Source organism: Ammospiza caudacuta, chromosome 5 (assembly GCF_027887145.1).
Source record: "Ammospiza caudacuta isolate bAmmCau1 chromosome 5, bAmmCau1.pri, whole genome shotgun sequence".
Lineage (NCBI taxonomy): Eukaryota > Metazoa > Chordata > Aves > Passeriformes > Passerellidae > Ammospiza > Ammospiza caudacuta.
In genome coordinates this window covers 56,257,669-56,274,844 of record NC_080597.1, presented here as the reverse complement: position 1 = coordinate 56,274,844, position 17,176 = coordinate 56,257,669, and positions in this window count along the sequence as shown.

Here is a 17,176-nt window from a genome sequence, read left to right as displayed (position 1 = left end):
CTAATGTTCTCCAGCGCTTTACTGACCTTGTGGTGAAATATTTTACCTTTAAACAAATAAGAAAACATATTTATTTCAGGTTAACAGACTCATTATTCTCCCTTTTATTTGGGATTGATACTTTTCTGTTAGTAAAACTGGGTCTTTTTGCTTTTTAATGAACCATGAAGTAGGGAAGACAATCCTCTTTGTGGCTTTATGTTCACCACTCCCACTGGATGTTGTATTTTTAATCTCCACAGGTCTGATCTGCAAAGCCTTACAATCATGTCGCAACTGCTGTTTAGCCAAAGGAAATCTGTTAACTTCTTCTGAGCTGCCCCCGACTTTTATTAACTTTCCCAAAACAGAATTGGCTACAATTGGTTATAACCTCAGCCTTGAATATGACAATGAGGTCTACAGGTCCATGAATGCACTTCTCCTTTAAATCAGGCTTTGACACCAGTATTCTCTCTTCAAGTTGCATATCTTCATGGAAGAAAATAACCATTTTGCACCAGTTAAGAGAACTCTTGAGAAGCTGTCAACCATAAGTGATACAGTTTTCAGTAAAGCTGAAGCTGTTTGTGCTGTTGATTTTCAGCTGTTCATTTTCTTTACTTTCTGTCTTATTCATAAAATCAGTATGACAACAAAGGCCTGTCATGTCTGAACCATCATAATTCAGACCACAGAATTTCCCTAAGTTATTTTTTCAGGGAAGAAATTATGGTTAAGTATCTTAGTAAACAGGCAAAAATAGTAAAATTTTTCATGAAGGATGCATTTTTAAAAACCATTTTCACTAAAATTAGTGTATGCAGTGGATAATATACAAAGAGACAAGGGAGAGTTTTGTAAAGCCGGTCATCTCTTGGACCTCATGTTTTTGTAATTTGTTAAAATGAAACACAGAATTATATATAAACTTACTTTCAGCAACCAGCATCTTAATTGTGTCATAATGTGCTAAGTTATTGATGAAAGTAAATAATTAGGCATGTTGGTTTTGGAGACTTTATCTTGCAAGTAAGGCAGTCATGAAAAATCAGGTTGGTAGTACTGGGAAAGTAGGTTCTCAGCAGGATTATTAACTTGTTTTGCTAGAAGTTTAAGGAATGGGTCAGACTCAACACTTGAGATTATTTGTTATTATTATTAACTTATTTTTAAAGCTTTTAGGAATGTTTTAAGTAAAAATTAACAACCCTGCAGTGCAGGGATTAATATTGATATTTTATTTCCCACCTGAGAGCATTGAAATAGAAGAAAAAGAAATTCAGAGTGTGGTGATCTTGGTACACAAGGAGTGTGTGCTGATCACTGTGCTGATCACCAGCAGAAACACACTCTTCATATGTTGCTATTATATTCCTTACTTTGACCAGAATTTGTATTAGGACAAATGGTAGGAATGCACCTATAATTATTTTAAGAGTTGATTATTATATGATGACATTAACTATTTGTAAATTGCTTTGTTCCTAATTTCCATATAAAAGGTGTTGGTTTTTTTCTTTGAATCAGATGAGTCTAATCAGTTTACTTTAATAGTACATAAGTAATATTTGTGACTTACTATTTATTTGTGATCCCATTCCTGATGAATTAGAAGGAGCTTTTGCTATGTACTTCACTGGGGATATGTTCTCCCTTTCTATGGTCATGGTATATTTAGTGTATTTTCACTTTATTTTGGAAGATGTGCATTTACATTAGCAGAAACCACAAACCATGTGTACCCTGGAAATATCTTCTTGGCTTTTCTGTTTTACAATCAGGCAATCAGATCAATCTTGCAGCATAAACCCCTTTATGTACTTTTAAAATGAAATTACTGTGTTTGTTTACTGCCAGGGTCCAGCTTGTTTAAAATCAACCAGCCTATAGCTCAAGGGGTCACTGCAGAGCAGTGCAGCACAGCAGCTCAGGAAGAGAGTAGAAAAAAATATCCTGGATTTTAACAGCTCTTTGATTATGTGTGGATACGAAACCACCTTGCAACAACAACAAAAATACTCTTGCATGTTACATGCAGCTGCTGGCAGGACTGGAAGGCTTCTATTGAGCCTTTAGATGTCCAGAAGTTTTGTCCTGCCCTCTCTCCTGCCCTGCCCTTGGCAGCCCACAGCAGAATGCCACTTTCTGTGATGGTGGCACCCCAGAGCACCTGAGGACATCCCCCAGTGGTCAGGCCTGCACATATATCAGATCACTTTGCAGCTATTAGTCAGAAATTATAATTTCAGTTATCAGCTTAGTTCTTTGTCTCTGCAAACTTCATTTGATGGTTTATGGTTTTAACAATCACTTGAACTGAATTCTTGTCAGTGCTATTCCCTAATACTTTTGCCTTTTGTGTTTGGAAGTTTATGTATGTTATTTTACCTGCACAATGTTCAATTTCTGCATAATTTTACTTTACAATACAAATCTAGTGTTTTTAAAATAAATATTTTCTGAATGCTGCTCAGTCCAACATGTTTATCACTCACAAGAGCTAAAGTTGTAATCTGCAAAGAAAAGCTATTTGTCAATAAAAGTGCCTGAGATTTCTTAAATCTTTTTTATTGTTATAGACCAACTCTTCATATATGTGGCAGAGGAAAATAATTGCTAAGAATAACTTAAATTAGCTGGATATTGAAAAAGTCCACTTTTAAAATAATTTTTAAAAGAGAAAGATCTTTCAGCTTTAAAAAGCAGTTGTAAAAAATCTTCTCTCTGCCATATTCCTGTACAAACACAGAATAAATATATCACGGTCTCAAACAGATTTGGGATTAATAAGAAATTAGAAGATCAGAAAGCAAGGCATATACCTATGAAAAATAGCTCTTTAGCACCTTGTTTCTGATTCAGGAATAACCAATTTAGGTTAGGATGCTGGAGCAGACCCACAAGGATAGCTGAAAGAGTCACTTCCAAGCATTTCATTTGGTTATCCTTCAGTGCAGGGCTTCAGATTCTGCCATCTTCAGTTGTGGCAAATGTGAAAACTTGAGTGAAAATTTCAGATTGCTGACCTAAGTTTGCAAAATGTCTGTACAAGATGTAGGATAAAAGGTACACAAGAAGTCTAAAGAATCAGCAAACTGAGGCACCCAAAACTATCCTAAATAAAATTCTAGTTAAAAGCATGGTCCTGAAACTCTTGTCCTCACGCATCAATCCAAGAATGCTGCAGGGCATTTTTGTGCATCCTGCTTCCTTCCCATAGAGATTTCCATTTTCATCCTCCAACATTCTTTAACAACACAGTAAGAATGAAAACTTTTTGTGACCCTTCCTTAAATGCTGACTAATTTGAATCCACATATTTTACATCTCAAGAGAGACCAGTGTTACCAGGATCAGCCAGGATCAGAAAAATTCCTGATCCCCAAAAATAGAGCTCGAAGTAAATAGCCTGGGCAATGAGCTGTGAGGGGAAGCTCTGGGTCTGGTGGCTGGGAGCACAGTCACACCTCTGCTGTCTCACACTGGTGCCCCCTCCAAGGCACAGGAGAGATTCTCACCATGGGAGGCTGAGGATAGGAATGTTTTGCTGTAGCCAGATTCTGGTCTTATACCCCACAGAGAGTTTCAGGCACAGTGACATTCATAGATGTCTAAATTAGGAATCAATTTGAAAAATCTGAGAGAGAAGTTTAATATTTCCAGACTAAGCAAGCAGGCAGGCTGATTCACAGATTTTTCTTTGAATATAATTCTTTAGGTAAGTAATAATGCAAAAAAAAAAAAAAAAAGTTTCAAGGCCTAAAATAAAGACAGCTGGTTTTCCAGGCCAGGTATTTACTTTAAAAATGAAAGTCTTTCTATTATAAGTGGGATCTACAACAATATAATTCAACAGGCTAAGAGACAAGACCTTTGTGGTACACAGAGCATCAATGAGGTAAGGTTTTCTTCATCCTGAATGTTTTAATTTATGCTGCACTATATGATGTCCATCTTCACCTGTGCTTATCATGAGCATAGATAGCAAAGCAAGCATATGTACTAAAGCTAAAAAACATTAGCATCTTAGGCTAAGTCAGTCTGGAATAACTAAGCCATAAGCATTTGATTGTTTTTACGACTCGTCTCAGAAGTAAACAATGTTTAAATCTCTTGTATTTTGTAGCACTTGCTTGAATACGTAACAAATGGAAAAAGCATTTTCTGCTCTCCTAGATGATTTCTCTGAACAATTTCCCCTTAAGTTTTCTTGAAAAGTTCTGTCTCTTATTGCAAAGAAATAAAAGGAAGAGTTGAAGAAAAGAAAATAAATGAGAAGAGCATGGAAGCAAAGAATAAGAAGAGGAAGGAAGAGAGAGGGAGAGAGAGAGAGAAGCTAACCTACAATCTGCAGTTCTGAGTCTCACCTTTCAAAACTGGTAATGATCCATGTACAAGACTGACAACTTCTCCTGACATTCCTCAAGGATTTGAAAAGTTCAGTTTGCGTAATATAGAAAACCATGTGGTGGCTAGTTCTTTCTTTAGGTGTTATTATAATGCATCAGAGGAGAAGGAAATGGATGGCATAGATAGTACTATAATTTTTCCTGTTCTCACTGTGAAAGCAGATGGAGTTTTGCACCCATTAAGAACAATACTTCAATTTCAGTAAGCCTTTAACACTTTCCTAGTTACGCTGCATATTTTCAGTGTAGCAACTATAGAATACATGGCCTAGGCAGTACCTCAAGGGTGACATTTTTGAAAGCCACTCTTGAAATTGGTCTGGAATCCTCTTTATGTGATAGTGAAGTAAGATTAAAGCCTTATAACTAAAGCTGAACTGCCAGTGCCCTCTTGCAGCCACCTCCCTCCTTATTCTCAAGTTGTATGGCCGTTACAGTATGATTTTACAGAACACAAAGAGGAAATAAGTTGTGTTATTCATTATGTTGACAAGGTCAATGAAGGTCATTATGGGAAGCTGCCAGGAGCTTAGGAGTTTTCTGCTTCACAGCTGTGATTGGACTAAATCACGGGAAATCTAAATCTCCTCCTAACTAATCCAAGATGGAAACTTCCATCTGCTCTTATTCCACTTCAAAGGTGAAAAAGTGCAGTAGCAGACAGATGAACTTGGTCCAGCCAAACAGGTTTTGTTTCTATAATACTCCCTCAAACCGTGTCACAACCAAAGGCAGCTAAATGTCAGTTGGACCCTAATCCAACCTCTTCCCATGGATTTTACCTTGCACTGTCACTTGGGAGCACAGCTCCTCAGATTGTTCTCAAGGTTCTCTTCTGACAGTAGATACCCACTCAAGAAGCTTGCAGTCCAAGGAGGCATCCTCAACTTGGTTCAGTTTCTACAACTGTAGAATGCATACCCCCTCAGCACATCTTGGGTCTTCTTCCTTGCCCACATCTGGGAAATGTGGAAATGTGAAGCTATCTCTGATTTGAAGCTGTTGAGCTGTTTTCCTGAAAAAGCAGGAAAGCAGAAAAGCAAAAAAATACTAAAAGAAAACAATAGTACTAATTACAGCTAGCTACTGTATTGTGTAGGGCCCTAGCAAAATTATGAGTGTTCTTTTAGGCTAACAAAGCAAATGAAAGTAAAAAACATTTTCAGAGACTGGTGACAGACAACATTAATGAAAGGTTTGAGCTATGTAGATCAGAACTATAGAAAATCCCACTCATTTTACTTTTAAGAATAGCTGTAAGCCCTTGCAGTGTGATTACCCAAGGCTGTGAGCCACATCCTGCTGAAATCCATTTCTAAATAAAATTCATACATAAATAAAATCACATCACTTGATTATGGTTGCAAATTAAATAGAACTGTTTCCCAAGATACATGCTCCCCCAGGATAAAATAATGACTTTCAGCAGGACCAAGCAATAAATTGCTAGCATTATATTGGCTTCTATCTTAATTGTGAAAGTAACTAAATATCAGTTGGAATGTGAAACTGGTTTGGGGATTTTTCCATATTTTCCTGTGTCTACTAATACCTCAAAGCATAGTAATTGCAACATGTTTTTGTAGGTACTTATTAAGACAATAAATAGTCTTTGCAATTTTGATTATAGCCAAGATACTTGTTAATACAAGTAATGAACTTGTATTAACAATACTTGTAAATGCAAAAAGCATGGCAAAATAATTAAACATTTTTAATTTGGTTAACATATTAGTATTTGCAGGTGATAATGTTGCTATTAACTTCAGGAAGTACTGCTCCACCTGGAAAATAACCCCCTAAAAAAGCTAGTGAGAAAAGAGAACTACATTCAGATAAATGCCAAGTTCATCTACTTGAGTTTCAGGAAAGAAGACTCTGGTAGCATGGGAAGTTGTATAATATGGATTCCAACCCATGACATATAATTTAATTTTTTCTCACATCAATTAGCCATGTCTCAGCTGGAACCAGAGGATGTGGTGACCAATTGATCAATGCTCCTTGTAATGGTTTCTTTTGTGTCTGTGTTAAACATTTTAGCTGCCATTCTGTCACTTATTCAGACTTCAGCTCTCTAGACTGAAAGAACTAAGATGTTTCTGTAAGTTCCTGAGCATGATGCCGGTGGCCAGTCATGGGTAGATCAGCACAGAGACAACTTATATTTTACCCAGTAGATGAGTCTGACAAGTGTTATTGCTCATGTAATTATCTGTATATAGAAGCAGCATTTCCTTTGTGAAGTTCAGTATCCCAAGTTCCTAGACGCCTAGAAATATTGAAAAAAATTTGTTGTGGAAAAGTCTTATGTTCAAAAAGTTATGTATGTTTTAAGCAAATGTAAGTATTTTATTTGACAGGAAAGTTTTCAATGGGATATCTGCCCAGTGGGTTCTTCATCATTAGACAGTTTTCAATTTCTAAATCACTTGAGTATTTAATAATAATAATTATTTTTTTAAATTTTGTTCATTTGTTTATGCTTTTCTGGACATTTTGCCCTGTATTCACATCTCTTCTAAACCCAGGTGCCACAGAGGGGGAGGCCTTTTAGGGTTCAATCATATATAGGCAGGCATTCCTGATAAATCTAGATAGAGCCCCATCAGCTCTGAGTTCAGTAATCCACACTCCTTTTCTACATCCCAAAATGCAGTTTATGCCATTTTTTAATTCCTTTTGGTGAAGTATATTTCTCTGCTTATGAACCACTGCAGACCCTGGACTTTTTCAATCCTACCTTTGTCCAGGTAAAAGTCCTTAACTTCATTAATTTTATTTCATTGGAATCCTTCATGGGGAACCTTCAGGAAATCTTTATCCTCACCAAGTTCAACAAGGCCAAGGGCAAGGTGCTGCTCCTGGATTGGAGAAAATCCCAATATCAATACAAACTGGGGGATGAATGGATTTAGAGTAACCTTGCTGACAAAGGGCAATGATTTCAACTGAAGGAGGGGAGACTTACATTGGATATAAGGAAGAAAGTCTTTATCAAGAGGGTGGTGAGGCACTGAAGCTGTGCAGGGAAGCTGTGGATGTCTCATCCCTGGAAATTTTCAAGACCAAATGGAGCTTTGATTGCATTTCAAAATATTTACTCAATTTAGCTACACAGTTTTGAATTCTAAATCCATCTCCAAACAGACCACAACCCACAAAATATTTCTGTTACCTGTAGGCTTTATTATATCAGTCCCTTACATGTTATCTAAATCACTGATTAAACTGATGCTACAGGAATCCAGAACGAAAATTTTCTCAAAGATATATATCTAGTAGATATATGCCTCCACTGTTCTTGGCAAATGACCCTTGTTTTTTAAGCACAGATTTTGGACACACTATATATGTGTTATACCTACACTATGTAACTTTCTTGTAGGTCCTATCACTCTAAATTACTTAGGAGAATGCAATGAAACAAAACCCTTACTAAACCTAAGATACATTACTTTTATGGCTTCTTAATTTACTAGACCAGTATTGCTGCATAGTCAGAGAAGACGTTGCTTTTTCTGGCATGACTGCCTTTTGACAAACTAGTGTTGGCTGTTTCTTACCAAGTTATTATCATCTAAATATTTAAAATTGGTTATTTGATTGCTAAAATAGCATTCTTTGTATCCAAGTGAGCCTGACACATTTAGTTGCTCATTATTTACTCATGTCAGACCTTGGTGTGTACTTTCTCACAAGGAAGTGATTATTCAGAAATTGTTTCATGTGAATTCCTGAAATATTCAAGAGCATAATTCAATAAATTATCCCTGGTCTGAGTCCATCATATCTGTTCAAATGTCCTTCACCTGTTCTTTTTCTATTCTGGATTGCTTCCCATACCCTTTATAATTGCCATTTATTGACCATTGGTTACAACTGACTTTTGTATGAAAATTTATACAGAAGTAAAAGGTCAGAAGTTTTTCTCTTCTTGGTGACATACTGACTACATCTCTTACCCCGTGAGCTATGGCCTAGACTTTATACTCCCTCAAATTTGTTTGTTAAACAATATTCTGTTGTATCTTTTATGTTCTTTGCTACTGGAAACGCATTGTGAATACTGGCTGTGGAGGGTTTTGGAAGGACAAGAACCAATGAGCAGGTGCCAGTGACCAGTCCTAGTTCATGGCCCCTGCTCAGCTTGGAGTCTCTGTGCGTGCCAGGCAGCAGAAACGTGCACATTATCAGACAGCTCAACATTGGCACGCTCTAATTGCAAAAGTCATGGGAGCTCAGATGTTGTACCTTTCATGAGCCTGTTCCACAAAGGTGCACAGAAGCGGAATGAATGTGATTTGTAACTAATTTTTTAATGCACACAGAAGGTCTTTACATTCAATTCAGCTAAGAAAATAGAAATTATTCTTCATATTACTTTAATGTTTTACATTAAGTTCAATGCTTTTGTTTTTACTTCAAATATGGCAGTCACATGGTATAAGCTATGGCTTTTCTTTACCTGATTTCTTTCTTTGTGGGCCACCCATGATAAAGAAATCTTGCTAAAATGGAAATAGAAGAAACCTTCTCAGTGTGAAGAGACACATAAATGGGCTTTCTGGCACTTCATGCGTTTGTGCTTCAGGATGTACAACATTATGGAAATAAATATTCAGGAGCATGTTGGAAGTTCTTTAAACATCTGAGCATAAAATTAAAGGCATGTATGTAGGATATAATGGAGTAGCAGTTTAGTCTTTTCTTTCTGAGGAGCATCTGTATGTATCCAGTTTTTCTGACTTCATAGAACCTTGCTGAAGTGCCTCCAAGAAGCAAACAAAATATTTAAGGAAGCAATCATAGCACCATAATGAATACTAACCTATCTCAGGGGTAAAGGTCACTAAATCTATTAGGGCTATTGAGCTTTGCCTGCTGATATTTCCAATTCCTCTAACTTATTTCCTTATTATTTTTAAGATAGATAACAAAATTTGGCCTTGAATTTATTAATGGACTATGCCACTAATTAGACTACAGGTAGCAGTTAGAAAAACACAAGGTAGATAAAACTAAATAATTATGCAAAGACTTTCTGCAGTTTCAGTTTTTATTGGCATTGCCTCAGCTAATTACAGCTAAGTGAAGTTAATATGCAACATTACATATTCAGCTATAAATATATTTGTATCAGAGGCTTTCCATGGACCTATGAAAAAATAATAATTGATAATCATGGAGCAACATAAGAATCACCTCTCAGGTCTCACTAGGAAAGGGATTGTGTATAGAATTTGAGTGTAGAGTCTAAGAGAGGACCATGGGATAGGGGCCATGGGCTTCTCTTCACTGTTTTTCTGCGGTTTCACTCTAACCAGTAGCTCAACTTGCATGTGCTTTTTTTAACGAATACTATTGAAGAGATGGAATAAAAACACCCTCACAATCTTCTAAGAGATTGCTGACATTCAAAATAAGTTGCTCAATATTATCCAAGATAGAATGAATAGTTTTATTGGAACAAGGTGAAAAAACAGAGAAAATATGCTGAAATTTTCACCATATTCTTTTGTTAAAACTATGCATACTCAAGTTGAAGATGATGTCATAACGCCATCTATTTCCTAGTGTAGGAAATAGATGGCATATTCAGTAGCAAAGTCAAATGAGGTCAATTATTTCCCAGACTGAGAAATAGCTGTAGGTGAAGGAGCCTCTTCCTGAGACAGTAGAGTGCAGTGAAAATAAAAATTATCCCTAGACCTCATGGTTTAAAGCTAAAGAAGTTAAAGAAAACCTGAAACAGTTACAGAAAACATCAAATCCTTTTTAGCATCTAAAGCAAGGAATCCTGTAAGCTTCCCTCATGGGTGGCTTTCTTCCCTTGCTCATTCAGTTTCCAGCTACTTTTTACAAAAATAATCTTCTCCTGTTTTCTCACTTTCCTTTTATCCAGAAGGAAAAGTTCGAGCACATGCACAAAGAGGTGGCAATTGTCTGGAGAGCCCTCAGGAGACTAGATTAGGTTTTGGCTGACCTTGCACAGATGTCCACAAAACAATAGGAATGTTCTATTGTACCAAATTGCCACGTATGAATAAATCCCAAATTTCCAATAACCCTGATAACTGCTTGGTAAACGTTGCTTTTCCTTTTCCAGCTGGCATCAGGGTAAATCCCACCCCCTGCCCCCTGCCCCTCCCAGGAATGCTAGCATGCAGAAATGGAAAGAAAGTTATGACTTTTTTAAGATGCTCTCTTCTTGAAAGACCCCTGGAAGATATAGCACTGAGAGAACCTGGCCATTGTAAAAATAAACATCTAATAGGGTCACATGCAGCAAACTAAGACAGATGTCTGTAAATAAATACAGTTTATTCACAGAATAAGTTTAATTTAATAGTCCTGGTTTTTGACAAAGGAAGAATTACTGCTCTCTGGGAATTTAACACTGTGCTATTTGTTAGTCATTAAATACAAGAACTATTAATGTGACTTATAGAACTTAAAGCTCAATGGTGACTTCAACAATCTGTCTTGTTGGCCCTTAAAGACTCTAGGCATATGAATTTTCCCTTTAATACATTTAACACCAATAACTCTTACAATCCATGGGCTGTATACTGGTTGGAAAGATCATGGCTCTTTCATTGTCCTCTGTTCACCCAAGGGAAGATATTCTAAAATGTGAGTTTTTCTGGGAATTAATTAAAATGTTGTGGTAGGGTGCCTTCTTGTTGTTATCCTAGTTGTTTGGGTTGAAACTGGATGGGAAAAGTATCCTTTCACTTCATAAAAGGTAAGGGGAAAAATAGTAGCTGCTGGCATTTGTGGTAAGCAAATTTTCACAGATGTGAAAATCTAATAATGCCTTCCTAACAAGATGGAAGAACTCAAGATATATTCACAGACAGCATCTCCAGGAATCCTCTTCTGTAAAATTATGGCAATGAAAAATTACCATAACAGATGCACATTAGCACTCCCTTTTGTTCTGTTCTCTTTATCAAATACATATTCAGAAGTGAATTATTATTTATCTGGCTGTTAGACTGTGGAGGGCACAACAATTTTGCTATTTATTTAGCACTGAAAAAAGGGGGGGAAATGTATAATCTATGTGTATATTCAATACCTATTGGTCAAATAATATGCTGGAATCAACTGGATACAGGTGTCTTTGAGAAGCAGCAGGATAGTATTGTCAAACTGCCTATCACTGTCTTGTTCCACTGTGCTGCTGGGTATCGTGGCTTGAAACCAGGACACCCTGTCCTTAAAATTACCAATGTGTAAGTGCTTTGCTGGGTAGTGGCCAACGATACCAGGCAAGATAAAGTCCACTGAGCTTTTAATATTGCATTTGTATAGATAAAATTTACAGATAACATCTGTTGGATATACCCAAGAGTATCTTAATTTGTTCATCATATTTGGGAACCTACCCAAGTGTTTTTCTTTCTCTCTGTCATAAATAGATTTACTCTGAACACCATGATAGTTATTTATTTAAATTCCACCTGTCCTGTAGGGGATCCAACTGCTTGACAGGACCAGGGCTTTAAAAATGACAAGCCTAAGTATCTATAAAAAGATATATTCTGTTTCAGTAGTAGTGATGATATTTTTATGCTCCAACACCATCTAACTTAGGGGGTTTTGGGGTTGTTTTCTGCTTTTCTTCATGATCATGGAGAGTGCAGTTACATAAATGAGAGGAAAAATAAGGTAATACTTTTTCAAAACTTATCTTAAAAATGTAAAATTATGCCAGAAGCAATTATTTTCCTGCTTTCCCTTTTCTTTGACTTCTATCCCTCATGTTTCTTTGTACTTTTTTTTTGGCTTGGCCAACCTCTGAGCTGCTTACACGCTTCATGCAAACAATTCATGAAACCAAAATTAGTCTGAACTGATATTTAAATATTTAATGACCTGGATCCAGAGGCACACATGAATTCCTGCTACATAACCCCCAAAACAATACATTTCATGGTAGGGAGCTTGAGAGATAAATTTTAAATAAACAGGGAAGTCTGTGTAATATCATGGAATATCCTTGGAAAGGATGCTGTGGCACAGCCAAACTGGAGGTAAGGACGATACCAGAATTGCAATAGAAACCAATAGCTCTTGCACACTTAATTTAAATTTTATAAATTTAAAAGTCAAGATGGCTTTTCCATTAGAAAAGTCCAAAAGACCATTAATGTTTCCAAGGAATATTTTCCTTACAATTGCATTAATACTTGTGATATGCCTTACAGAAAAAAAATAATGCACACAGGCAACTGGGACATGATCTCCAAGTCCTGCTGAATGTCCATCAGCAGTGATGCATTTAGTGGGACAGCATTCCTGCTCCCAGGCTTCCCCAGACTCCTAAAGTGGCCTTGGAGAGATCCCTCAGCTTTTGCATGGGCAGGAGGAAACACTCTCCATGGGCTGCTCCCAATTAAACACAAAAAACAAACAGATATGTGAGTACATGTTTAGACCATTGCAGTGACCACACTGGTGTTACAGAGGTCCACCTGAGCTTTCTATCACAAATAAATTAATCAAGAACAGCTCATCTATATAAAAATGTTACTCCTGCCATGCAGCCAGGAGCCATGCTGTCTGCAATATAGTGATCAGTCAAATCAGTTCTGTTGAAAATTAAAACTGCCTGAAGGCAGCTTTATTTCATCTAAATAACTTTTTCACATCTTCATATAAAATGATAGAGAGAGACTCTAGGCATGCTACTGGTTTTTAACTGAGTTTATTTAAAGCAGATTTGTAGCATCATTTGGACATTGGCCCCTTCTTTACATACACAAAGTAAATAATTCATTTTCAAATCCAGAATTTGAAAATGAATTAAAATCTGAGTTTCACCAAGTTAAAGTACAGGCTTACATAGGAGCTGAGACATTTAAAATCCTGGTATTGAAATAGAGAGATACTTTGCATTAAATTCTTTGCCCTACATTTTAGCCAGTTACAATAGAGGTCTTTCAATTAATCCTCTTTTCTGGAGCTCCTTTCTGGTTGCAAGGGGGAGAGAGAGATGCCCATAGAAGAAGATTCATTTGACGTAGCAGCTATCCCACAAAGCAGAGCTTCAGCCCTCTGAAATGACTTCTAGAGGCAAGGGAGAGACACCCACTAGAGGATGCTTCGGACAAGATGTTTAACAGTAAACTAGCTAAAAGTTTAACCTACTCTAAACTATTGCCTCAGGATATTTATCAAAAACATCCAAAAAACATCAGCTGATTAAACCTGGTGGCAAATGTCTGGGTTCTCCACAGCTGCTGGCAGGTGCAGAGGATGTCTGTGCAGTGCAGACCCCAACCCCTCAATACTATCAGATAGGGCTGTGGTCTGGGAGCAAAATTAGTAGCTGTACACCTACTGGTCTTCTCCATTTTATTGGATTGAATTGCTCTAAGCCACATTCTGTGGCTTGGAATGACACAGTGATACAGAACTTATTACTGGGTCTGTATTAATCCCTTTTGGCAATTCCTGAAGTGCAATTTCTACCTTAAGACAGGTAGAAGAAGCAACTGGCAGTCAGTAAACTATGGCAATTTTCAGGGAATCTATGACTCCTGAAGTGATCATTGTCAGTTGGTTTAAATTACAGAAATCTTTAGGCTATACTGCCTGTGTCTGGATTTCTCAGGTTATGAGAAAAAAAAAATAAATCAAGGCTATTTTCTCCTCTGCTCAGCAAAAGAAAAGGAAAAATTATCCCTGTATGTTAGGTTAAGACAAAAAAAATGAAAAGCAATAAAACAAAACCAAATTTCTCATTAATTTTGTTCATATGAGAAAGACATCAAAATCATAATTAATGATGTTAGAATCTTTTAGATACGGTCTCCAGGGCTGTGGAAAACAGAGATGTGTATGGCATCATACAACTCACACCAAGGTCTCAGCTTGCTCCAAACACTATCGTATCTACCCAGATTCACAAAGGCAGTCCAACTGAAGGAGTCCTAAAGTCATTACTGGTTGTTCAGTGTTTCATCTCAAGTTACATGCTCTGAGAAATAAGTTTAAACCCATAGCAGGGCTATAACATTCCTGGCACCATGAAGACATGCTGGGATGCCTCCTGTGACTGTAGTGTTGGAATGGAAGGATCCAGCTCTCTAGGAAGGACAGGCGCGGGTAATGAGTGGGTGGAGCTGCCTTCTCCATCAATGAGCAGCTGGAGGGCGTTGAGCTCCACATGGGAATGGGAGAGTTGACTGAGAGTTTGTGAGTGAGGATCAAAGGGAGAGCAGAGACAAGAGATACTGTAGGTGAGTCTGCTACAGGCTATAGTCTGCCTGACCAGACAGGCTGAGTGGATGAGGACCTCCATGGACAGGTAGGAGTGGCCCCACATTCACAAGACCTGGTCCCCATGGGGGACTTAAGCAATAGTTCTTGAAGGAACAACACAGTGGGACATAACCAATCCTTTTCCAAGTGCTAGAGGAGCCCACAAGGAGAGGTGCTATGCTGGACCTTTTTCTCACCAGCATGGAGGGAGGGGCTGGTGGAGAACGTGATGATCAAGGGCAGCCTGGGCTGCAGAGACTGAAACAGAAGTCCCTCCTAAGATACTCAGGAGAGCAGGGAGTTTGCCCAGCAAGCTCCCTACCCTGGACTTTCGTGGATGGCAAGAGCAACAAGAAAACTTCTATAGGCACGTTGGTCATTAAGTGAAGACTGGGGAAAATAAAGGTCCTGTCCAGAAGGAAACAGGAAACTGATTTACCTGGGATACAGAAAAGGCTGAAGTACCAAAGTTTTTGCTTCAGTCTTCACTGGCAAATGCTCCAGCCATGCTGCCCAAGTCACAGAAGGTAAAAGCAGGGACTGGGAAAATGAAGAACTTTCTACTGAGTAAGATGAAATCATCTAAGGAATCTGAAGGCATGCAAGTCCATGAGACCTGGTGAGATGCATCCATGAGTTCTGAGGGAACAGGGAGAGAAGGTGGCTAAGATACCACCCATTTTACTTGAGAAGTTGTGGCATTTCATTATAGAAAGAGGGTTTATGTGAAGGATGGAGAGAAACATTTTACCAAGGTCTTTAATGACAGGATAAGGGGCAACAGTTTTATCCTGAAGGAGGTAGATTTGAATTGAACATAAGGAAGAAATTATTCACTGTGAGGGTGATGAGACAGTGCACCAGGCTGCCAGGAGAAGTTGTGCATGTCCCATCCCTGGAAGCATTCAAAACCAGTTTGGATGGGGACCAGGCCAACCTGATCTAGTGGGCGGCATCCCTGCCCACAGCAGGGGGATTGGAACTACATGACCTTTAATTTGCCTTCCAATTCAAACCATTCTATGATTCTATGATAATGAGCCCATCAAATGACATTTATAAAAATTAAAAATAAATGTTTGAAATATTTTTTGATTCTGTCATCTGACTTAATTGTAATTCTGTAATATTCTTCCAGCAATTTATTTAGCTGTAAGCATGAACTATGAACCTGCTCACTGAAGAGCTCTTAATAAGTGCAAGTGACAGAAAGATAGAAAGACTGAGATTAGCTGACCAGTTCTTTTCTCTGCAGAACACACAATTTTAATTTTAAGTCATAAGTAGTTTGTTTTTCCTTCACAATTTATTTTTAATCCCATCTCTTTCAGCTTGATCCGTACAGATATAAAACGAGGCAGATGCATGAGCTTCCTCCTTATTATTCCTTAGCATTCCATTTGAATATTTACTAGTAGAGAAAGTAAGAGCCAACAATGAAATTTCAATGCAGGATTTCACAGCACTCCTTTGGAAAGCTGATTAATAATGGTTGTCAAAAGTACAGGATATGAATCAGCCTCTATGTCCTAATGATTGGCTCTGTGAGAAAAAGAAAACATCACCATACCAAGGCAAAAAAGGTATTTATAAAGTGATTTAAAGCAATCTACTTGCTGATTTACTTAGCTAGGTAATCACTACAGATTTGGTCTGGGAAAGAAAGATTTCTGGCCCAGTTTAAAAATATGAATTGGTATCTCAGAACACAACTTCTGAACAGAAAAAAAAAGATTTTGTCTTTGATTTATCTTAGATCAATAGTGAAGCCCTAACAAAACACTGCAAAATAGGTATTACTGTGCATACTGTGATACAGCAATTTGTGCTTGCTTTTCCTTTGGTAATAGGTCTTATCTAGAAAAAAGTAGGGATGAACATATTCAATTAACTTTCTATAATACAGTGTCGTTATTTAATTCTCCTACCTTTTTATCCATGGACATTTTCCCAGTCATTTTTAGTTACTGCCTCCTGTGGGCTTGTGTAGCAGACATGCTGACTCCTTAATTAAAATTGCATGCCAGGAAGTAAGTAACTGCCAGCTGAATGCTTGCCTCCTACTGCTGCATTCTGTCGGCTCAGGGATGGTTTTCTTTCTCCTCCCTTCTTATAATTTTTTAAGGAAATGCCAGTTTCTGTTTCTGAAAGTAAATTTGGGGAAATCTGTGAAATGCACTTAACCTGGTGTTCAAATCGAGAAAATGTTGGGGTTTTTTGTGTAGAAGAAAAACACAAGCACGTTAAAAGGATGAAGTCAGTTTGATAAGTCTGACTAAACCAAAGACTGTGCTGGTTTAAAAATATTGATGGACAAATCAGAGTGGCTTATGCTGTTCTCATCTGAGGACATATCTGCAGAACACTCCTGGAATTAAGCAAGAACTTTCCTCAGACACATCTCTGTTTTCCTGGAGGTAAAGTCCCATTCATGGAGGAATGAGAACACTGGACACCCGCCTGAAGCTCCCCAGGCTTTGAGAAGAGATGCAGGACAGCAGTTGGTCTTC